Below are 24262 nucleotides of genomic sequence, written 5' to 3'. Positions count from 1 at the left end.
TACAGGCAAAGTGATAAGAGGAATTTCAGGAGAGTTCCCTATGGAGAGTTCCAGGACAGCATCGTGGAGTACATTACACTTGAATTAAAGGAAGAGTGGACTTGGTGAGAGATTAAGAGTAGGGGGCAGCCAGGCGGCACTGCAGTGGATACAGCTCTGATTCTGGAGTCAGGAAGATCTGAGTTCAAATCCAGCCTCAGACACTTCCTAGCTTGGGACACTGGGCAATCACCTCCAAAAAAACAGAATAGTGAAGTCCATCCTAGGTACAGCAGATGGAAAAACAAACAAGGATTCACACACTACAATGAAATAGCTTCTACCATAATGACATGCCAGTGACTAAAAATGTGGTAACTTCCTAAGTCACATCAGGCACCCCCAAAAAGTGAACCCCTCAGGGAGCTCTAAACTTCCTCATTTTGTCCAGGAAAACATCTTGACACAGGGAGTTTTTCATTCTTATGATGTATAATTCATAAATCGGCTGCAAAGGCAGTTCCAAAAAGAAGAGTTATTAAAATGTTTTGAACTTCCAGCAGAGCTGAAATAATTGTGTCATGATCTCCTGAAGCATCTACTTTGAAGAACAGTTCTCTAAGGACCTCTAAGGTCTGGATAACTGTGTTTGACTAAAACACATACTAGAGTGATTAGGTGGCACAGTGGGTAGGGCACTGGTTTCAGGAGGACCTGAGTTCAAATCCAACTTCAGATACTTACTGGCTGTGATCCTTGATCAGTTAAGCCTGCTTGCCTCAGTTTCCTCATCTGTAAAATGAGTTGAAGAAGGAAATAGCAAACCATTTCAGGATCTTTGTCAAGAAAACCCCAAATGGGGAAACTACTCAACAACATCAACAACAACAAGAACACTGATGGACACAGAAGGAAAAGCTCCAGAGAAAGTCCTGACCACAGTGACTGCACAGGCTAATGGCACAGCAAGACCCTTCCACTTCTTCTCTTGATATTGTTCACTGGGATGCCACATTGTGGCAGTTCTGGGGCCAGGCTAGAAAAATCAGCTGCAACACCCTGAGCCTCCTTCTTTTGAGCGTGCTGGCTAATTATACCCCAGCAACACAAGAGCATAGGGAAATTGAACTTCACTTCTGTACCTCTGGGGTTCTGGTCCTGCTGCACCCCTGAGGTTCTGGTCCTACCCCACCCTTGGGGTTCCAGTCCTGCTATACCCCTAGAGTCCAGTCCTGCTGCACCTCTGGGGTTCCAGGCCTGCTGCACCACTGGTGTTCTGGTCCTGCTGAACCCCTGGGGTATTGGTCCTGCTACATCCCTGGGGTTCAGGTCCTGCTGTACCCCTAGGGTCCTGGTCCTGACACACCCCTGGGGTCCTGGTCCTGCTGCTCTTCTTGCTGCTAATCCCTGCTGACAAGACTTGCAAGGAGACATGTGGTCAGGCTGTTCAAGCACCCCGAGGGTAGAAATAAACTGAAATGAAAGAGCCACAGAGCAGAGTTGGTAGCAGTTGGGTTGCTAAGAAGCTAGGCAGACAGCTGGTCAAATTGGCTGGGAAGAACTGGTGGATTGGAGGGTTGATTTGGGTCAAGGAACAGGATAGGATCAAACTCCCCTCTTGATAGCACGAAGGCACGGAAGGCTGAAAGCCAAGGATCCAGAAAGGGAGATGGAAGGATGCCAGAGATAAACATCTCCCAGGGTGCAGGTTTGCCCACGGCCCTGGGAGAAGTGACTCTGTCACTGAATCTCATCACCATGTTCTACCTTTGGCATATAATACAGAGTTAAGGTTTCCCATGCTTTGGTTAAGGTAGCCAGGTCTGTTTGGAAGACTTCCTGCTATAACTTCCTTTAGCTCAGGCTCCCCAGACTGGACAAGTTCAGTCTAGCTTCTACGGTTCAACTCAGTGCCTCTCTAAGCAAACCTATCCCTCTGGTATGGGGAGGAAGAAGAGAAAAAGGAAGCGGGAAAAGGAAGAAAAATGGGTGGGGAGAACAAGGGCAGAGAAAGATGGGAGAGAAGAGGAAAGTATTCCTCTAATCGGCTCATTTCCCTTGAGCCAATAGAGAGCTGAATGTGCCACGCTACAACTTCGATTTTTGCTCCTGGTTTTGTGTGTGGATGTTTAAAATATTCATAATACTTTAAACAATTTAAACAATTCTTCTACAAATGACGTTTTCCAAGCCTCTTCATCCATTGTCCTCCTCTGTTGAGTTCAGTTTACAGCAGCATCTCTTTCAAAATGGGATCTCAGAAATAAAAGCAACAATGGTCCAGGTCTGATCTGATCAGAGGAGATTTCTATGGAATCCTGACTGCTTCTTGTGGTTCGAGCACAAAATGAAGCTGAAATGTAGATGATCTTCTTTCAAAAACTGACAGACTGTTGGATCATGGTGATTTCATTGCTAATCAAAATCCTTAAACATTTTTCATACTGACTACTTCCAAATAAGGTATTTCACATATCTATAAATTGTTTTGATTTCCTCTTTGAAAAACTGCCTGTTCAATATCCTTTGATGATTTATCATTTGGGGAATGACTCGTATTTATGTAGATTTGATGAAGTTTTTTATATATTTGAGATATGAGACCTTTATCTGAAAAACTGTCTATACAATTGTTTCTCTGATTTTCTGCTTTCCTTCTGATCTTATCCATGTGACACCTAACTTTGCTCTTCTTCTCTCAAACAAGGTATTTTTCACCATGGACAAGAGTAATTTTTTTTAAATCCATGTGTAAGACTTAAAAATTTCCCTCTGTTAAATTTAATCATTCTGGTTTCCATCCAGCATTCCCGTCTATTGAGATCATTTTGAATCTTGTTTCTGTCATCAATCATTGTAGTGAGTTCTTCTGACCCTGTGTCATCCATAAATGTGAAAAGCTCATCTTTTGGGTCTTATTCTAAGGAACTGATGAAAATGCTGGGTCTATTTCAGCTGGGGCACTTCAGGAAGTAAAGAAGGGGTCACTTTAGCTGGTCAATCAGCTGGGGCCCCAAAACTGGTGTTTGAAGGTATTTCCCTGCAAAAACTTAGAACGAGGCGGGCCCAGGTAAGCATCTGGTGTTAATGGAAAATAGGGCTGTGTTAGTATAAACACTTGGAGTGTTTCCCCTTGGTTTGTGTTGAGTATGTTCCATTGGTGTTCTGACACACTGGGAAGGTAGCCAGGGGGACACCTGTACTGTAACCTTTCTTGTGAGTATGCTGTCTCTGCCTGATTTGAGGCCCTAGAATCAGGATCTATTCAATAATTCATGAGGCTGTCATTTAGAATCAGCCTTCCTCAAAGTATGGGAGGAGGATTTTGACATTTTTCCTCATCCCCAAAGATATTTCTTAATCGAGGGTCTGTAAATTTGCCTTTTCTTTTTTAAACATTTTTCATAACTGTATTTCAATTAGAACTGAAATAGGAAAGAATTGTGTAATTCTAAATGCCTTATTTTATGCATTTAACAATGTTATTCTAGCACCAGCCCTGAAGTCAGGAGGACCTGAGTTCAAATCTGGTCTCAGACACTTAATGCGTCCTAGCTGTGTGCCCCTGGCCAAGTCACTTAACTCCAATTGCTTCAGCCAAAAAAAAAAAAAAAATTCTGAAAAGGAATCCATAAAGGGTTCCAGGATTCAGAACCTATAACAGAAAAATAATGTCGGGAAGTCCTGCAGTAGAGTCATGAATGAATTATTTGCAATGTATAGTGTTATGGACTTCAGTGTTCCATTTCATCCCACAAGACTCCCAAATATACTATGAGCCAGTTTAAAATGGGAAATATGTAACAAAATAAATTAAAATGCAATAAAACATTTTAAGCCTAAATTGAACACCATTGCACTAAGGGCCTCCCTCCAAATTGACAAAGATAATGCTAATCAACTAATCAACTATCTTTCTAATACTAATCAACACCCTTTGGATTGCAAGCTGTACCAGGTAACCTAACAGCATTATTATCATTGTTCCTCAGCTTCCTGTCTTTAAAAATGGGATAATGTTTTCATTGCTTAATTTACAGGGGACTGATAGGAGAGAATGCTTTATAAAGCTTAAAGCACCAGACAAAAGGCACTCATTATAATTCTTGCTTTTATTATCTTCGTCCAGTCCACAATTCATTCTTTTTTGTCCATAATAATACTATGAAAAAAATGAGAATAGACTTTTGCTGTGATCAACACATATGACTTCAACTGGAGTCTCCTGATCCACTAAGCTAATAATCTGTCACCAAAAAGCAAATGAATTTAGTTCTGAGTTTCTTGGTTCTTTTGTTAGCGTCTGCAAATGGAATTTGGTCAGGGACTGATATCAAGCTGAGTAGTTTGTGGATTTCAGAATTCCGTGAAAACTGGGCCAACATTTATCTGCCTTTCTCTCTTATCTGCTGGTGTTTCTCTCATTTTTTATGATTTCTTAACAGTTCCCGACACTCTGAGATGACTCGTGCAATTTCCCTTGGAACTCTGGCATAGAACATGTCTGATCTGGGGAATCTGAACTCATGTAAAATAGCCAGGAGCTCCCTATCAGCTGCTCACCTGTTTTGAGCTAGAGTTCCCACTTCATGTTGTATGTTACACTCTTTCTCATTAAAACATCAATCAGATGATTTTAAAGTCCCTTCCAACTATCAATTCTATGATCTATGATTTCCGAGAAAGAGCTGAATGATTCTACCTTATCTCATCTGTGGACATCACACCCTCATCTTATTATACTTCACTCATCTGTCAACATCTTCCCCAAACTACTTCCTTACACATTTCTTGCTTCAAACTGCTTTTTTTTTTTTTTAATCCTTTTTATTGTTCTAAACTTTCCACCAGGATTTTTTTCACAAGACTCATTGCATTCTGAATCTTAACTTTCCTAACATCATTCTTCCTGGTTTTTGTATTCATGCCTGGTGATATGACCCTGCTTCTCACTTCTTATATATAGATTTTTAGAATATGATCTCATGAAAAAATCAAACTGATTTCTTTAGATCTTAAATCTTGCCCTTTTCTTACTCTTTGGAATTTTTTGTTATAACTTCAAATCTCACTAACTTTAAAAGGAAGTAGATTTTAACCTGCATTTATAAACTTCTCTCCAAAATACAGAAACAAAATAAATATACATAGTACTTGTTTGCCTTGAATATAAAATCACTTGCCCATGAGGATAATTTGCTTTTTATTGGTTATGTTGAAAACTAAGATAATAAAAAATTTTACTAGTTAAAGGCGAGGGGAACTGATAGTGTCCCTTTTGAACAGTGGGATATTATCTTTCAAATCTTGGTCCTGGAACCATTTAATGTCTAGAATGATTCTTACAAATGAATGACTATTGATCAGAAATTGATGACCGTGTTTATCTGGAGAACGCTGTATGTTATTGATTGAAGATTCTCTAGGAACTTGGCTTATACTATGCAGTTCTTTCTGGGGTCATTGAGGGACTAAGGGATATAAAAACCTCTACTGTGTTTATCAAGCTTATGGCTTGAGTCAAAGACCCTAAAGTTCTCGTTCAAAAACTGCATGTGTTTTGCTATTTCCATATCAGGAACAATACATAGTTGCCTCTTCATCCATGTCTTTACTCTTCTTTGGTGGAAAACTTTTGTTCTTGGGAAAACAGGCAAGTTTGGTAAAACAGGAGATAGAGGGCTGAATTTGGAATTGGAAAGACCTGAATTCAAATTCAGCCTCAGATACTGACTAGCTGTGTGACCCTGGGTAGGTCACTAAACTCTGTCTGCCTTAGAATTTTCATAAGTAAAATGGGAATAATAAGAACATCCACTTCCCATGGTTATGATGAGGATTAAATGAGATAATACTTGTAAAGAATTTTGCAAACCTTATAAATGCTACTATTATTATTATTATTATAATTTAAAAGTGTTCCCCGTGACTCTTTCCAACAACGAGGTGACGGAGGCCATTTCCAATGATCTTGTGATGAAGAGAGCCATCTACACCCAGAGAGAGGGCTGTGGGAACTGAGTGTAGACCACAATATAGTATTTTCACTTTTTGGTGTCATTCACTTGCGTTTTGTTTTCTTACTCATTTTCTTTCCTTTTTGATCTGATTTTTCTTGTGCAGCAAGAGAATTGTATATGTTTACACATATTGGATTTAACATATATTTTAACATGTCTAACATATATTGGATTGCTTGCCATCTAGGGGACGGGGTGAAGGGAAGGAGGAGAAAATCTGAAACACAAGGCTACGCAAGGGGTCAATATTGAAAAATTATCCATGCAAATGTTTTGAAATAAAAAGCTTTAAAAATAAAAAATAAAATAAAATAATTTAAGTGTTCCCTTTTTTATCTGCAAAGATTTCTCAGAAAGCTCCCATAACTAATTTCATTAACAGGGAAGTTAAAGAAGCCAAATTTAATTTACAGATCAGCTTTATACAGATGTGTTAGAATCTACATCAGGCATCTTTCTATCTTCTGATCTATTCCCTGAATCTGTTTCTGCAAAACTTCCCATTTAATTTCTTTTACCAACCCACAATATACTGAAACAGCGATGGGAAAAGTCATGAAGGGGAAAGGATAATTGTAATATTAAAAGCAATCAGGAAGAAGCACAGACTGGTACCATAGAGATTCAGAGTTGAGTTAGAAGTGACCTCAGAGGCCATCTTAACCAACCCATACCTGAATATGAATTTCTTTATATCATCCCTGACAAGACCACCCAGCCCCTCTACTTACCATTACAGATACAGCAATCCCCAGATAGTCCTTTGTACATATGGGCAGCTGTTTGAAATTATCTCTTTGTATTAAACCAAAAAAAAAATATTAAAGATTTTTTGTTGTCTGCCATCATCACTGGTTTCAACTTGTTCTAAGCTTTATGTTCCTGACACTGCATTTGTACCTCCTCCCCACAGCAGTTGGTTCCTGATCCAAAACAGTACAAAGGATAACCAGGTCCTACCGTAGTTACAATGTTCTCAACAACCAGGAGCAACAAAGTATTAAGAAATAATGGGAGAATTACTCTAATCACTGAGGGTCATCTTAAATACAGTGTACAGAGCCAAGTCTACTCTCTTTTGCATCCTTCCTTTCCACCCTTACTCCTTTTATACACTGATTCAGACAATGATGAGTCAGGTTTTTGCTTGTTTGTAGAAGCTGAATAAAACTGGTCCCCTGAAAAATAGCTTGGGTTTCTGTGATTATCCTGAGCTGTGGTTATTTCCCCTTTGCCAATTAAATTGAATATATATATCTAAACTATATACTAATCATATATACATATATACTATGTATATATATATATATATGTATATGTAAGTATATTCTCTGGAAATCATATTAGCTAGAATCTTTTTGATATAGAAGCCCTTGGTGATTGACTTTCAATAGCCAGAGGTGTTTAGCTGAAACAAAGTTCCATGGTGCTCATTAACAAAATGGAGGAGAAAATGCCTTTTCTATATCATACTTTTTCAAATATTAAAGTGCATTTTAAATGGCAGTTTTGAAAGGAGGAATTCTTGAAATATGGAGAAGCATAGAAGAGATCATTTGGATCAAGATTTTAGAGTCACCAAAAATGATTTCAGAAGTCCAAGGTTGGAGCATGCTACCCCAATAAAGGAGTGATGGACCAGTGGTATAGAATGAAACATACATTTTTGGACTTGACGAACATCTGCATTTTTGTTTAATAATAAATAGTCAATTAGTAAGCATTTATTGAGTGCCTATTATTTGCCAGGCTTTTAGGCATATGATATTAAAAAAAATCCTGTTCTCAAGGAGCTTATATTCTACTGAGGTAATATTTCTTTCTATGTGTGTTATGTGTATACATGAATAAATATAGAATAAATGCAAAACCAGAATAAGTTTGTTGGCAAGGAAAGCAAAGAAAGGCTCTTTTAAAAGTTATGTTGGGGAAAAAAGAGATACAAGAGAAAGATCATTTTGGGGATGGCTGAGATGATAAAAAGAAGGAACTAATTATAACTTTTGTTATTGGGAGGAAGGGGGAAGAGGAGAGTTCCACCAAAGGGAATGATCTTGCACTGGAAAGGATGGGGAAAAAAATGACTTATAAAAAATCAATATTCAAAGTAAGTGGAGAGATGGTTCCTTGGAGAGATAGCTGCTCCTGATGAAAGCAAATTATATTGTTCAAGTATGTACTTTGTGTCAGTGGAAAGAACTGGAAGGTGTGATTCCTGAACCACTGGCAGTGGTCTTTGTTGGCATAAAGAAAAGAAATTGTGCTGAGTGAAATGAGTAGAACCAGGAGACCATTGTACAAGGCAACAAGAAGAATATGCGATGATCAATTCTGATGGACGTGGCAATCTTCAACAATGAGATGATTCAGAACAGCTCCAATGGACTTGTGATGGAGAGAGCCATCTGCACCCAGAGAGAGGACTGTGAGAGCTGAGTGTGCATTACAACATAGCATTTTCACTCTTTTTGTTCTTGCTTGTTTGCATTTTATTCTGCTTCTTCTTGTTTTTTACTAATGATTTGGTTTTTCTTATGCAGCAAAATAATTGTAAAAATATGTATGCATATATTGAATTTAACATATGTTTCTACCATGTTTAACATAAAAAAAAAAAGAAATCATATCACAAGCTGCAGAAGTATAAATGTTATTTGGTTTTTCAACAAAAAGGAAGAAAATGGGGCGTGCAAATTATTGGCCAACGTGTTTGAATTTCATTCCTGGAAAAGTAGTAGAAAGTATTGTTAACACAATCACTAGTGATCATCTAGAAAAAGAGACAATAGACTTCATCTAGAATAGGTCATGCTAGACTAACATTAGCTCCCTTTTTGATGTAGTCATTAGACCCAGATCAAGAGAATGATATAAGGGATCAAGAAAATGAAACTTTGACTAACTTTCTTTTTTTTTTTTAAATTATAGCTTTTTATTTACAAGATACATGCATGGGTAATTGTTTAACATTCACAATCGCCAAACCTTTTGTTCCAATTTTTCCCCTCCTTCCCTCAACTCCCTCCCCCAGATGGCAGGTTCACCAATACATGTTAAATATTTTAAAATATAAATTAAATACAATGTATGTATACATGTCCAAACAGTTGTTTTGTTGCACAAAAAGAGTCGGACTCTGAAATAGTGTACAATTAGCCTGTGAAGGAAATCAAAAATGCAGGGGGAAGGTAGAGGGAATTGGGAATTCTATGTAATGGTTCCTAGTCATCTCCCAGAGTTCTTTCGCTGGGTGTAGCTGGTTCAGCTCATTACTGCTCTTTAGAACTGATTTGGTTCATCTCATTGCTGGAGATGGCCACGTCCAACAGAATTGATCATCATATAGTATTGTTTTTGAAGTATATAATGATCTCCTGGTCCTGCTTATTTCACTCAGCATCAGTTCATGTAAGTCTCTCCAGGCCTTTCTGAAATCATCCTGTTGGTCATTTCTTACTGAACAACAATATTTTGATTAAGTTTCTTTTGCTATCTCTGTGGATACAGTACAAAAATATATAGGTTACAAATATATATACTAGATAGATAGATAGATAGATAGATAGATAGGTTAGGTGTCAGTCCAATGAAGTGGATTAGGAATTGGTTGAATGATCGAAGCCAAAGAGTAGCCATTCATGGCTTGATGTCTGAAAGATAATATCCAGTGCAGTATTCCCCAGGGATCTCTGTCTGGCATAATATTTTTAGTCAATGACTTAGATAAAAGTTATATATGATATATTTATCAAATCTGAAGACACAGAACTGGGGAGGAAGGAGAGTTAACACAATCAATGACAATCAGGATCCCCCCCCCAAAAAAAAAAAAAAACTTGACAGATCTAGAACAACGCAACAGATTGAATAAGATGAAATTTAACAGGGATAAATGTAAAGCCTTATGCTTGGGGAGAGGGCTTGGGGAAAGGAGAAGTTGTCCTACAAATTACCTAGGAGTTTTACTATACTGCAAACTCAATCTGAGTCAAAAATGTGCTTTAGCAGCCAAAAAAATTAATGTAACCTTATGTTCCATTGAGAATATGATGACCAGAACTTGGAAAAGAATGATCGCACTGTTCTCCACTTTAATTACATTATAATTAAAGCACAATGGCCATTTCTGAGCCATATTTTATTTTAGAAAGACTATTGATAAGCTAGAGAGGATAAAAAGGAAAGCATCCAAGATGGTGAAAGATCATGCCTTATGAAAATCAATTAAAGGCATCCTGGATATTTAACTAATCACTCTTCTATCAAAGCAGTCATATCTCAAGAAGGTGATGGCAGCCTTGATACAAGAGAAGAACTGTGATGTGAAAGGAGTAGATCTGCTCACTTGCTCCCAGAGGGAAGAACTAGTAGCAGTGGTGAGAGAAATGTTGATTTCTCTCTTATATCAACAATCAATGATTGAATTAGGACTAAGTTTTTTCCTCCTTTTCTACTTCCTCTTTCAGAAATCAGCCCCTTTGTAGTCAGCCAGCATCTGAAGGACATTGCTGATAATGAGATTGGATTAACTTTTTCCTAAACCTAGTCAAATCCCATCTAGCTGGGAAATCCATTGTGTTCTGCTTAAGCTTGGGTGAGGCAAAAGTAGATCCTTTGTCTACTCTGGGGGTGGCCCAGAGTAAACCTGATCTAATCAAAGTCAAGTCCACCAACCCCTTAGTAGAATAGATCTCTTATTATTATAATTCTTATTATAATATTCATTCTCATTAATTGTTAACCAATCAGCATTGATTTCCATCTAACACCCACCTTCCCAAGGGCATATAAAAATCAATAGCTCACCATGATCTGTCTTTGGTTCAAAAAAGACAAATAAATGAACATCTTTCATTAATTATTCACCAGCTATAATTAATTAAATGACTAATTATCTGGAAATTATGTCTCTCAAACTCTCTATATGTCGCTTTTTATATATAAAAGTGTCTGTGTATGTGTAAATATTTTATGTATATAAAAGTTTAATCAAACTTTTTATATGTAGAAGTGACAAGAATGAAAATATAGGATTCGTGCAATATCATAAGGAATGGGAAAATGAAGATTGAGGGAAAGTTTATTAGGAACAGCTGTTTTCCCTTGTTTAGCATATTGAAAAAGGTGCTCTCTCCTTAGATAACTGAGCAGAGAAGACAGGGTTAATAATCCTCTACAGTGATAAACATACATTGAGACACAGGTAGGTATATAGCATCTTGACAACTGCTTGGGTCCACTGTTTTTAATCACTCCCTTATCTTTTGGGAGTCAGCCTATTAAAGGAAATTAAGGAAAAGGGCAGATGCTAATACTCTAGCCCACTTAGTTCTTGGGCTAGATTCTACTTTGCTGCTGTGTGGATTGAAGGCTCATTACACTATGAAAAAGTCACAGATCTAGAGCTGTCCCTTCACTGGTGCTAGTCTTGAAATTTCCTCCACTATCTTTGTAAGTTGCAATATTTTGAGATTTTCTTCCATAGTATTTGGAACCTAGGTGGTTGATAATATGTATTTGTGTTAGAGGAAACAGGAATCCCAGGGTAGGAAGCACTTCTAGTTCATCTATCCATCCAGATTCCATGATCATGCAGCTAGGAAGTATCTGAGAGAGTATCAGAATTCAAGTTTTTCTGTCTTCAGGTCTGGAATTCTAGTTCTAGCTACTGTTTTTCCTACCTGCCAAGTGAATAGGAAGGGATTTTTATGCTCTGGCCATATGGGGAATCCCAAAGCCATTTGTGCCAAAGAAAAAAGTCCAGAGACACTTAAAAACCTATCCTCACTAAGGGCTTTTTTCCCTGGAAAAGCAGAACCTTATTCAGCAGGTCTCAGTGAAGTTAGAAGAGGGGGAAAAAAGGAAGAAACATGGAACCAAAATAATGTAAAATTAGGGCTCAGAGTTTTTAGGTAAGGTACCTTTCCCCATGTGAAAAGGAGAACTAAAGCTATCATTAACAATGATTATTTTTTTAATTGTTTGGGAAAGTCATAAGGAAATATGTTTTTGAAAATGAATGTACATGTATTAAAAAAAATATTTATTAGGGAAAGTCCCATGTTCAATCAATCATCAAGGATGTAATAAGTGCTTTCTAGAGGTCAATCCTAGGCTGGGACTACCAAAAAAAAAAAAAAAAAAAAGGATGAAATAGTTTTTGCCTTCATTGACCTTACATTCTATTGTTGTCTCTAGGTGTTTCTATTCCATCAAGTCTTGCTCCTTACTTTATTTCTATGTTTATCCCTCTAGTCATTTAACCAACATTTATTAAGTACTTAATGTGTGCAAAATTGAGTAAAGTGCTGGGGGAGATACAAAGTTTATATAAATTTTGGTCAGTTCAGTGCTCTCCATCTAATGATTCCTATTGTGTTTAAATTGCAAGAGTTAACAAGGTCCAGTGTAGGGAACTACCGAAGTGAGGAAAATACCTCATATGCATATATACATATATATACATATATACAATAATTCTGTAACTTAAAGGTTGCTTATGGCATTGCTCTGAAGTCTAACAATTTTCTAGGATCACATAATTAGTATTCATATGATATGAAATTGGAATCCAAGTTCTCCTAACCTTGAGGCAACCCCCCAAATGCTCAACTAGATTGTATGTTGTATGTTGTTTAATGAAATTATATTTTTATTAAAAAAAAAAACAAACAAACAGGATTAATGTCCTAGGCATTAATAGTACCTGGGAAAAGCCTAGTTAATGAACTTAATAAGAACTTCTTTGCTCCTGATAACTAATATTCCAATTTCAGGCCTACTTTCTAGGACACAAGGAGAACTAATGTTAGAGAGTTTGGATTTATTCTTTAGACCTTTGTTGATATGGAATGAAATAGGAATAGAAATGAAAGAACAAATACAGAACAAAGAAATTTCAGTGAAAGAAATGATCAGACTCAATGAGTGGCTGGATCTAGGAGATAAAGGGAAAGGAAGAGATGAAAGTATTACAAGATTTCTAAAGCTTGGGAAAGCAAGATGGGTCCGTGATTATAAAGACAGACACTGAAAAAGAAAATTTCTTTGGCAAGATGTTTAATTTGAGGTGACAGAACATCTACACAGAAAGGTACTAGAAGTAGTTAGCTTAGGTGGTCAGGGCTGATTTGGAAATAGTCACCATACAGATTGACTTCTTTAAATGAGATCAATTCACAGATGAAGAAGTGAGAGAGGGAAAAAAGCCTGAACTTAGTATATAAAGTTAGGAAGAAGAATGGAGGAGAAAGATGTTGATAATGCGGTCAATCGGATGATGGAAGCTTCAAGAAATTAACAAATTTAGGAGAAAGGGGAGTTGCAAGAAAGAGATCGGATCTTGGTTAAGAGGGTCAGAAGCTATAAAGAAGTTGAAGAGAATGAAGACTAAGAAAAAATATGAGTGGATGTGGCCAGAATAAACCAATGAAAGAAGCAGTGTGGTAAAGGGTTCCAGATCCAGATGTTGGGGGAATAGTCCTTCTGTACTGTTCACACTCTGGATCAGAAGTTTGAAGACTGAGAAAATCCTGGTAGAGTCTCCCAGTTGCTTCTCTTAATCAATGCCCAGAATCCAAGAGCATGAAGCTCCTTCAAAGCAAATAATAAACTTTGTATTTCTCCCAGGATCTAACATTGTACTCTCTACACAATGGATGCTTTTAACAAAAGTGTGACACGGTTTTCCAGCAAAGCGTGGGATATTTTTCATCCCACTGGGCATTTGACATAACTGCAGAGTGCTGACGCTATGTAGTGGATCGTGATGGGGAGAATTGATTCTATATCTTTGAGCCAGCTTGGAAAGGGAGGAGACACATTCTTTGAGATGACACATGGTTCCAGACATTCTTTGGGACTGAATCTGGGTGGGGAAGGGTGAGGAGAGACAACAGACAGGTGTGATGATATCTTGAGATGAGATCTTACCTTGTGCTTCATTCATCCTTGCGTATTTTTCTCGGGTATTTAAATCTGTATAAAGTCTCCAATTTCTGCTCCACTTTGCTTGGATACATGGGTTAACTAACTATTTGATATTTGTTCTTTGTGATGGTATTTTGTGCAACTAGTGTTTGGTGAGAAGAGACTAAAATGGGATTACCCTTCCTCTTTAAAGGCTAGTGACCAAGGAAGTGCCATTTGTTTTCAACTCTTAATAGCCATAACCACAAATTAGCAATGTTTGTCCGGGAGAATGGGGGTGGAGAGTGGGGGAGGACAATAAGATGTCATGCTAAATTAGCATCTCTCTAAGGGACTAGAAAAAAAGCTATCTCTTTTCTATTTTCTTCAAGGCAGTAATCTCAATATCCCTTGGAAAAGTTTGGCTAAAATTCCAGAAATATCTATAATGCCTTCATGAGAGCTATTATAGACAACCCATGTGGACAGACTTATCTTACATATGCATACGTACAATCTTTTTTTTTAATTATACCTTTTTTATTTTCAAAATATATACACAGATAATTTTTGACATTCATTCCCTGTGTTCTAATTTTTCCCTCCCTTCCCCCTGACTCTTTCCCCCACCGGGCAAGAGATCCAAAATATGTTAAAACACACACATACAATCTTACAATATTATTTAAAAATGAAATCTCCACCTTTAGAAAGTAATCTTAACAAATACTTATGTAGAAAGATAGATTCTCACGTAATGTCTAAGATCTTTTTTCTCCTAAGCAAGGAAGGAGGGCTAGGAAACTCACAGGGCTCTTGGAAGGGAAGCCTTCTAAATCTGCCATGTAAGCCCTGATTTTTTGTATTACTAACCAATGGATTATACGATCTCCTACATATCATTATTTCCCCTGACACCTCATAATCCCCATCTTTCCACCAACTTGTTTTTAAAACATCATTGTTAAAAGTTGACAGAGTTGCAAATTGAGTACTAGTTGTCCCTACTTAATCTAATGGCGATCTAATATTGTCCGATAATTTACCGATAATTGTCTAATACCGATATGGTCTGATAATTTACTGATAAAATGGAAGCCTTGGAGATGAAGGACTGTTTCCTTTTCCTTTTTCACCCAGCATAGTCTCTGGCACATGATGGCTGTTTAATAAATGAATGTTAGTTGATTGACTTCTGGGATCTTGCATTGATTTAAGAAGATTAATTTGTAATTGACTCATTCTCCAGCTGATTTTCCAATGTGCAAGCCAAACAGCAGCTAGATGGCGCCGCTGTGCTTAGAGCATCTGTAAATGGGATGCATCTTCCCAAGTTCAAATCTGACCTCAGACACTGACAAGTCTTGTGACTCCGGGCAAATCACTTAGACCTATTTGCCTCAGTTTTCTCATCTCTAAAATGAAATGGAGACAGAAATGGCAAATCTCTCTAGTATCTTTGTGAAGAAAACCCCAACGGAGGCCACAGAGAGATAGACATGGGTGAAATGACTGAACAAAGACAACAGCCAAATGATAGCATGTTTGTTAGCAAATTTTCTTGGTAAAAAAAAAATTTCACTGTTTCGTTTTTTTTTCCCCTTCCCTTTTCTTGACTCTCTATTTCTTTCTTGCCATAAAACTTATTTGAGGAATTTGCAGAGAATTATAACATTCACAGCTCTTGTAGCTCATATCTAGAGAGATGGCTTGGTATAGTAGCCAACACAGATAGCTGAGAGTCATCTGAGAAGGTTTGCATCCTTTGGTACTTCTTAACTGGGTGACCATTGATAAGCCTTTGAATCTTTAAACCTTAGTTTCTTCATCTGTTAAAATGGGGGTTGTTACAGTTAAGGTATCCACCCAAGGAGGACTGATATGAAAATCAAATTGTGTAAAATCTGTAAAGTACTTTACTGGCCTTAAGGTACTATATAATTTTCAGCTATTATTATTACTTAGACTACAAAACTTTGTTGAAATTCCCAAAAGATATTAAGCTTTCTCTTTGAAAACCCCTGGGCTGTTCTACTTTCTTCTCTTTATATACTTATAGAATCTTATATCAGAAAGGAGCTGAGAGAATCTCCTAGTCCAGCCTCTTTATTTTACAAATGAGAATATCGAGGTCCCAAGTAGTTCCTTTCCCAGTTGGCCAAACTGGGATTTCAGGTCTCCGCCTTCTAAGAGTAATGCATATATAAATAGCTTTTTAAAAAGTCAAAAGTACTTAACGTATAGTATTTTCATAGCATAAAGAAATGAGTGCCTAGGATCATTTTTAATATCAGGTTTTAAACATTTATGATCCTTGAGCTGTAGTAGTCATAATTCTAATAATGGTTCTTTGGAAACCACAGCTACAATAATGTGAATCTTCTCCTGATTTGTGTTGTTCTCATCTCTGGGTGGTAATAAGAGGCTTTCTCGTGACATACCTAAGACTTTCTGCTTCTGGAAATGTTGAAAGTCCTGCAATTCTCATCACTCCCAGACTCTCAGTATTTCCTCCTTTGACTGACAAATATTAGGGACTGTGAAAATTCAAATCCTATGCAAGCATTTTTTTAAAATAATACCTTTTTATTTTCCAAATATACACAAAGATAATTTTCAACATTCACCCTTGCAAAACTTGTCCAAATTTTTCTCCTTCCCATCTCCTCCCCTAGACAGCAATGTAGGTTAAACATGTTATGCAAGCACTTTTAAAGCTTCACATTCTTTACCAAATCCTGTTTTGAAAGTTACTCAAATGTCAAACCATTCTAAAACAAAACTTCCGAAATGTACATTAAATGTTATCTCTCATCTCTATCTTAGAGGAAGAATCCTGAAAAATCCATATCTTTTTTTTCTGGCGAACATCAGCTCTGAGATTAGTATCTCAACAGTATATTCGAATGATAATTATAAGCATGTTACTGGTACCAGTCTTGGAGGAGGAACTTTTTTTGATCTTTGCTGTCTTCTGATTAGCTGTACCACTTTTGAAGAGTTTCTTGAAATGGCGGCTAATGGAAAGAGTACCAGGATGGACTGTGGAGGGGACTACAAGAGGCTTTCATTGCCAAACTGGATTGTAGCCTCTAGTTTTAGAAATATGATGAACAAGGAGAAAAAAGAGGCTGTCAACAAAAGGGATCTAGCCAGAGTGACTTCAATCACCATCGCCAACAACATTGGCTCAGTAGCACGAATGTGGACTCTCAATGAGAATATAAACCAGGTGGTACTTGATGGAAATGTTTTGTGAATTAATACCATTTCCATAAGACTTCTTTCATATTCATTGGATAATTAGTCCAAGGGGCAATTAAAAGCACTTTTTTCAGAGCATGAGGGTTATTTTTGAGCAGTGGGCACTCTCCTAGAGCTGTTGAAATTACAATGATCTGTTGTCTGAAGTTATTACCAGAGCCATCTACAACCATACCGGAATATGCAGACTTCTTTTCCCTTACAAAAAAAAAAAAAAAAGAAAGAAAAAAAGAAAGGGATGTATTCCAGTGGCTTTTATAGTAATTGAGCATGATCTGAATCAAAGTGAGAAAAAAAGTGATACAATCAATAGAGCACTGGGCCTGGAGTTAGGGAAACCTCAGCCACTTAGCCGTATGATCCTGCACTAAACACTTAACAGCTATTTGCCTCAACTGTAAAATGAGAATAATAATATCACCTACAACACAGTTGGTAGTAAGGATCAAATGAGATAACATTTGTAAAAGTGCCTGGAATGTAGTAGGTATTAGAGAAATGCTTATTGTCTTCCCTTCTCTCTTCCTCTCTCATAACCAAAATCTACATAATTCTCTTCATAAAGGCATAAAATGACTAAGAAGTAGGGGAAAAACATACCATCTGGATAGAGAACTGAGATAACACTTGGCTGATCATTCTGAATTTGTTACCAGTAGGAAGATGGGAGCAGTGATATTGTGTTTTGGAGCAGATCGGGACAGAATAGTACAGCTATTGGGAAAGTGTCACAGACTCATGGAACTTCCAGGTTGGAAGAGATCTCAGAGGTCGGCTTATCTAATAAGGGCTGAACAGAAATATCCTGTGGGTCAGCCAGTCAGTAGACACTGATTAGGGGTAGTTAATGGTGTAGTAGATAGAGCACCGGGCCTGTAGTATGGAAAACATGAGTTCAAATGTGACCTTAGAAATTTACTAGCTACAAATAACAAGATCCTGGGCAAATCATTTAAATTCTGTTTGCTTCATTTCCTTATCTATAAAATTGTAATAATAATTGCATCCCAGGATTATTATGAGGATCAAATGAGATAATAAGTCTAAAGCTCTTAACATGGTTCTTAGACATGATAAGGGCTATATAAATATTAGTTTATTGTTATAATTAATATGCACCTACTATGTGCCAAATATTGTGCTAAACCCTATAGCATCGCTAAGAGGGATGTGGTCATAGAGCATCTAGCTGAAATTCTCCAGTAATGAGAAGTTCACTCCACTAACTTCTCCAGCAGCTCGTTTGACTTTTGGACAAATAGGATTGTTAGGGTTCTATCTTCATATTGAGTTTAAATCTCCCTCCTCACAACATCCACCTTTTGTTCCTACCAATTTGGGGGGGAAATCTAATTTTTTTTCTGTATACTAACTCTTTAAATATTTAGGATAATTATTAACATGTTTCTTGCTTCTAGTTTCTTTTTCCTCTAATCAACCCTATTCACAGCTACCAAATTAATATTATAAAAGCATGGGTCTAAGTGTGAAAGTCTACTACTCTTAATACTTTGTATGAGTCCCTCTTGCCACTGTTAGAACACAAGCTTCTCTGGTTAGCATTTACGAGCTTTTATGATGGAGCATCTGTCTTACTTTTTGCGAAAGATTTCACACAATTCTCCCTCATCTGTCCTATGTTCTAGCCAACCTGCTCTGGTTGTTCTTCATATATATTACTCTGTTTCCAATCCCAGTGCTATGGTATAGGCTGTTCCCCCTCCTTAGAATGTTCTCCCTTTTCTTTTTCTTTTTGTTATTATTTTCTTTTTTTTTCTGGTTATATATATATATATATTCTTTTTTTAAAAAACATATTTCTTTATGAAACATGTTAGGAGAAAAAAATCAGGAAAAAAGGGAAAAACCACAAGAGAAAAAAAAAACAGAAGAAAACTTTAAAAAAGTAAAAAATAAAATAGCATGTGTTGTTTTTCACGCAGGCGCCATACTTCTCTCTCTAGGTGGTAAAGATGGCAGATGGCATTTTCCAGCCAAGTTTATTGGGATTCTTGGATCAGAGAACCACTGAGAAGAACCAAGAATTTCATAGCTGATCATTGCACCATCTTGCTGTTACTGTGTGTGTGCCTGGTTCTACTTGTTTCCCTCAATATCAGTTTGTATAAATCTTTCCAAGCCTTTCAATTTTTTTTTTTTTTTGCTTTGAAAAAAACATTTTTTATTAAAGCTTTTTATTTATAAAACATTTGCATGGGTAATTTTTCAACATTGACCCTTGCAAAAGCTTGGGTTCCAAGTTTTCCCCTCCTTCCCTTCACCCCCTCCCCTGGATGGCAGGTAATCCAATACATGTTAAATATGTGAAAATATATGTTAAATCCAATATATGTATACATATTTATACAATCTTGTTGCATAAGAAAAATCAGATGAAAAAGGGGAAAAAACTGAAAAAGAAAACAAAATGCAAGCAAACATCAACAAAAAGAGTGAAATTGCTATGTTGTGGTCTACATTCAGTTCCCACGGACCTCTCTTCATCACAAGATCATTGGAACTGGTCTCAATCATCTTATTGTTGGAAAGAACCTTGTCCATCAGAATTGACAGGCCTTTCTAAAATCAGCTTGCTCTTTATTTTTTATAAAACAATAATATTCCATTACTTTCATATGCCATAACTTATTCATCCATTCCCCAATTGATGGGTATCTGCTCATTTTCCAGTTCTTTGCCAGCATAAAAAGAATGCTCTTCCTGTCCAGCTTCACTCCTTAGAAGTGACAGTTCCATTTGGAATGCCATCTTCTACAAAACACCTTTCTAGATTTATCGTGTTGGTTTGTTATTGTTGTTCAGCTGTTTTTCAGTTGTGTTCTACTCCTTATGACCCTATTTGGTGTTTTCTTGGCAAAGATATGGGAGTGGTTTGCCATTTCCTTCTCCAGTTCATTTTATAGATCAGGAAACTGAGGCAAACAGTGTTAAGTGACTTGCCCAGGGCCACATAACCAGTTAGTGTTTGGGGTCAAATTTGTACTCATGAAGAAGAGTCTTCCTGTTTCCAAACCTAATGTTCTATTGATGGACTCCAATTCCTCATCCCCAACAAAAAATATTTTGGACAAAGTTAATATTTGCAGCTCCCTGAGGGTAGGAACTTTTTCCTTTTGGTTTCTGTATGTCCAGTGCTTCACTCAGTGATATATAGAAGGGACTTAATAAATGTCCCTTAACAATTTGGAACCATGTCCAAAGGGCTATCAAACTGTGCATTCCCTTAGATCCAGTAGTGTTTCTACTGGACTTATACCCCAAAGATATTTTAAAGAAGAGAAAGGGACCTGTATGTGCAAGAATGTTTGTGGCAGCCCTGTTTGTAGAGGCCAGAAACTGGAAACTGAACAGATGCCCATCAGTTGGGGAATGGTTGAATAAATTGTGATATATGAATGTTATAGAATATTATTGTTTTGTAAGAAACGACCAGCGGGATGATTTCAGAGAGGCCTGGAGAGACTCACATGAACTGATGCTAAGTGAAATAAGCAGAACAGGAAAACATTGTACATGGCAACAAGAAGATTATACAATGATCACTGTTGTGGACTTGTCTCTTTTCAACAAAAAGTGATTCAAGGTAATTCCACTACATTTATGATGGAGAGATCCATCTGCAACCATAGAGAGTACTCTGGGGACTGAATGTGGGATCACAACATAGTATTTTCATCTTTTTATTGTGGTTTGCTTGCTTTTTTTTCCTTTTCCTTTTTTTCCTTTTTGATCATATTTTGTGTATGTGTGTGTATAGCATGATAAATGTGGAAATATGAATAGAAGAACTGTACATGTTTGCATATTGGATTACTTGCTGTCTAGGGGAGAGGGGAGCGGGGAGTGAGAAAGAAAAATCTGGAATACTAGGTTTTGTAAGGGTGAATGTTGAAAACTAGCTTTGCATGTTTTGAAAAATAAAAAGCTATTATAAAAAATTAATTTTAAAAATCTTGCTTGAATTGAATTGATCAATGGCTCAGTTATTGAGCTGCATAAGGCAATCTAATACTAAGATTCACACAGACTTTCGACAAAAGGAATTTAGTGGAGAGTGGGAAATAAAAGCAAAGGATCCTACTACTTAAAGTACAATACAGTCAGTGAGTCAAATGGCTTCCTTCCAAGGGCAAAAAATGGATGCTCTTTGACAGCCACTGTCTCTATAATCCAAAATCAAAGCAAGAACAATCCTTATACACATGTGTGACCTTAAATGTAGAACCCAGGATAGCTTCTGCTTACATGTGGACTCCCAGAATAGTCATTCTAGATTCTGTATGTGTACAGAACTCACAACTATAACTGAAAAGCTTCCCCCCCCCCCATATATCCCATTCCATGTATACTTTTTCCCCTCTGGTCAGCCAGAGAAAATAATTAGTTTAAAGCAAAGGACACTTAATTAAATACCACATCAGGATTTGCCACAGAACATTTTCCTTCCCCTAAAAAGATAAGGTTTACTGTCCTACAAATCTATACATCTTCAGTGATTAAAGCGAGCACGCAGAGGGATAATATGTGCGGGATCCCTCACTGGGAGGGCAACTCAGCCCTCCACCATTACAATATTCCCGGTACCCCTGGGCCTGCTTCTAGCTGGAGCTGATATTTCCCCTGATTTTACAGAGGGATCTGCTGGTCTTACAATAATTACAATCCAAGTCGTCTCTTGAGAGCATGTTATTCTGTTGGCATGGCATTCTCTGTGGAGTAGGTCACTTTTCTAGGCTTTCTGCAATATCAAGTAAAGGGATTCTGGCCACTGCTGGATAGGTCATTTATTCTGGGCAATGCTCTCCGCTGCTGCTTTCTGGCCTCCTCTCTTCAGGGTCACCCAAGTTATCTATCTTTTCTTCAGGGAGCTATGTAAGAGTGACTAGGGTCTCTTCCAGATAAGGTTAGGTTTACAATTCCTTAAGATCCAGCCTTCAGAGGCAGCTCAAAGCAGGAAGAGTGCTCCGGGGCTAAGATTAGGTCTTTCCCCTCCTCTTTATGCCTGGGGAGAGATCAAAGTCTTCTACTATACACAATAATCTAACAAAGGGGCTAGATACTACTTTTGATGCTTTCTGGTTTAACAGCAAATAAAATTTAGACAAATCATAAAATGTGGAAAGAAGAGAGGTCAGGGTCCCCCACTCCCATTCCTAGATTCATTCTGCATAGCCATCAGCAATAAAGTATGATTGCCTCAGTCCTCCTCCATTGCCTCTCAGTGAAAATGTTCTATCCCCAAAGCAAATTACCCAGATACCCATGAACATTCATCATAAGAGACCTAAGTGAACAGATAATCAGCTGCATAGAACAATGCACGTATCTGGAATTGCATATAGCAAGTACATTAGTGCATGTAGCAGATAAAATGCAGAGCAGAGAATCTACAGCACATGTTCAACTAAGGTCATGACTGAGCTGTACATGTATGCAGAAAACACATAGCACATCGCAGCATCAGTGCACGTATGATAACATGGCGAGAAAGCCAGTACCGCAAACATGGCTCGTTAGAACATGTTTTGCATTAACCACAGAGCATACACTCAGGGATGTATTTGAACCTAAGTCCTATGACTCCCAAACCCGTGTCCTCTTGGTTGCCTCCCTGGGACTGGCCCTACTACAGTGATCTCTGGAGCTTACTGTCTCCACTCTATGTATAATCCCGGAGGTAGAACCTGGGACAGCTCCCACTCCTGGAGACCCCCAAGAATAGCTCTTCTACATTCTAGGAGACACAACTACAAAAAAATAAAATTGTTCCACTGATGTATTTTTCTTCCTAGTCAGCGAGAATATAATTGCTTCAAAGCAAAAGGCATTTCCTTAAATACCAAAATTTGTTATCAGTCCCTTGTGAAGCTAAGGTATGCTCTCCCACAATTCTACATCCCATCTGTGGCAAAAGTGAACATGCACAGGGATCACATAGGAGGAGTCCACCAATGGGGCAATGTCCTTACTCCTAGCTGGGGTGATATCTCCCCTAGTTTCACAGAGGGGTCCACTCATAACTACTTCAATATTTACAGTATAATTACTTCAGTACAAATAGTCTCTTGCTAACCCGTTAGTCTGCTGGTAAGGACTTCTCCGTTGGGTGTGTCACTTTGCCAGATCCAGATAGAATCAAGTGAATAGAATTCTGGCAGTTGATGGCTAGGAATGCCCACAGGTATCCTCAGTTCCACTAGCCTACCAGTCCCAATCCTGAGAGCTTTGGGCTTCCTGGCTTTCTCTAGACCCTTTGGGTTTATCCTACTCATAACTGTGTCGCCATACAAGTAAAGCAATCAACGGCAAAATTAGCTTTGATCAAAATTCTCAATCTTTTCCATTTTTTTAAAGTTAATATGCCAGAAAATCCTTGCTGATCAGCAGCACTCAGACTCTTCTCCCTGTCATTTCACGTGGGAAGCAAGATGCTTCCACTCAACACAGAGCTGGCAATTAAGAAACATTCACTAAATTAAATTTCATTTCGTTTTGTGAGACTGAGTTCATTCTTCGCAATTCCTCCAAGGTTTCAGGAAACTTCTGTCTCATTTTCTTCTTTGGAAGTAATCTTACTGAAATATTATAATTATCAAAAGAAACTGGATTTCCCCCTCTTGGCAAGTTCCTTTTTAATCAACCTAAGCTGTCAGATTCTCTGGCTTTGCCTAGTTCCAGCTGCTACTCTTGGTTTTAGACCAGAGAAAGAGTCTGGTGACAAAGCAACAGATGCTTCATCCAACAACGAGTTCAATCTTTGGAAATGACTGTGTGACCTTTGTAGAAATCCCCATGTGAAGTATTCACTTAATATCCTGAAGGCAAACAAGGAAAAAGCAGAAACATCCCACAATCTAGAACCACTTCAAGAACAGATTTCCCATTCTTGATAATTTCATCATGGGAGGAATAAACAGAATGGTAGAATGAACGTCACCTTATCCTAAAGCAGCCAGTTCTTGTGCATATGTATTAAGAAAGCGAAGGTAGAACGGGAGTCTGCCAGATCAAACTGGCACAGTCATATACTTATGACTAATCCTGTTTTCAAGGATGGAAATTTCACAGCC

At 37.7% G+C, this 24262-nt stretch overlaps 1 pseudogene; it reads left to right on the top strand.

Moving 5' to 3' along the window:
* Positions 1 to 16538: 16538 nt before the first annotated feature.
* LOC127539859 (pantothenate kinase 2, mitochondrial-like) lies at positions 16539 to 17635 on the top strand (annotated as a pseudogene).
* The last annotated feature ends 6627 nt before the right edge of the window (positions 17636 to 24262 follow it).

The sequence above is a fragment of the Antechinus flavipes genome, chromosome 6 (assembly GCF_016432865.1).
Source record: "Antechinus flavipes isolate AdamAnt ecotype Samford, QLD, Australia chromosome 6, AdamAnt_v2, whole genome shotgun sequence".
Lineage (NCBI taxonomy): Eukaryota > Metazoa > Chordata > Mammalia > Dasyuromorphia > Dasyuridae > Antechinus > Antechinus flavipes.
The sequence above is the reverse complement of the archived record's forward strand: the minus strand, read 5'-3'. Positions and strand labels throughout refer to the sequence as shown.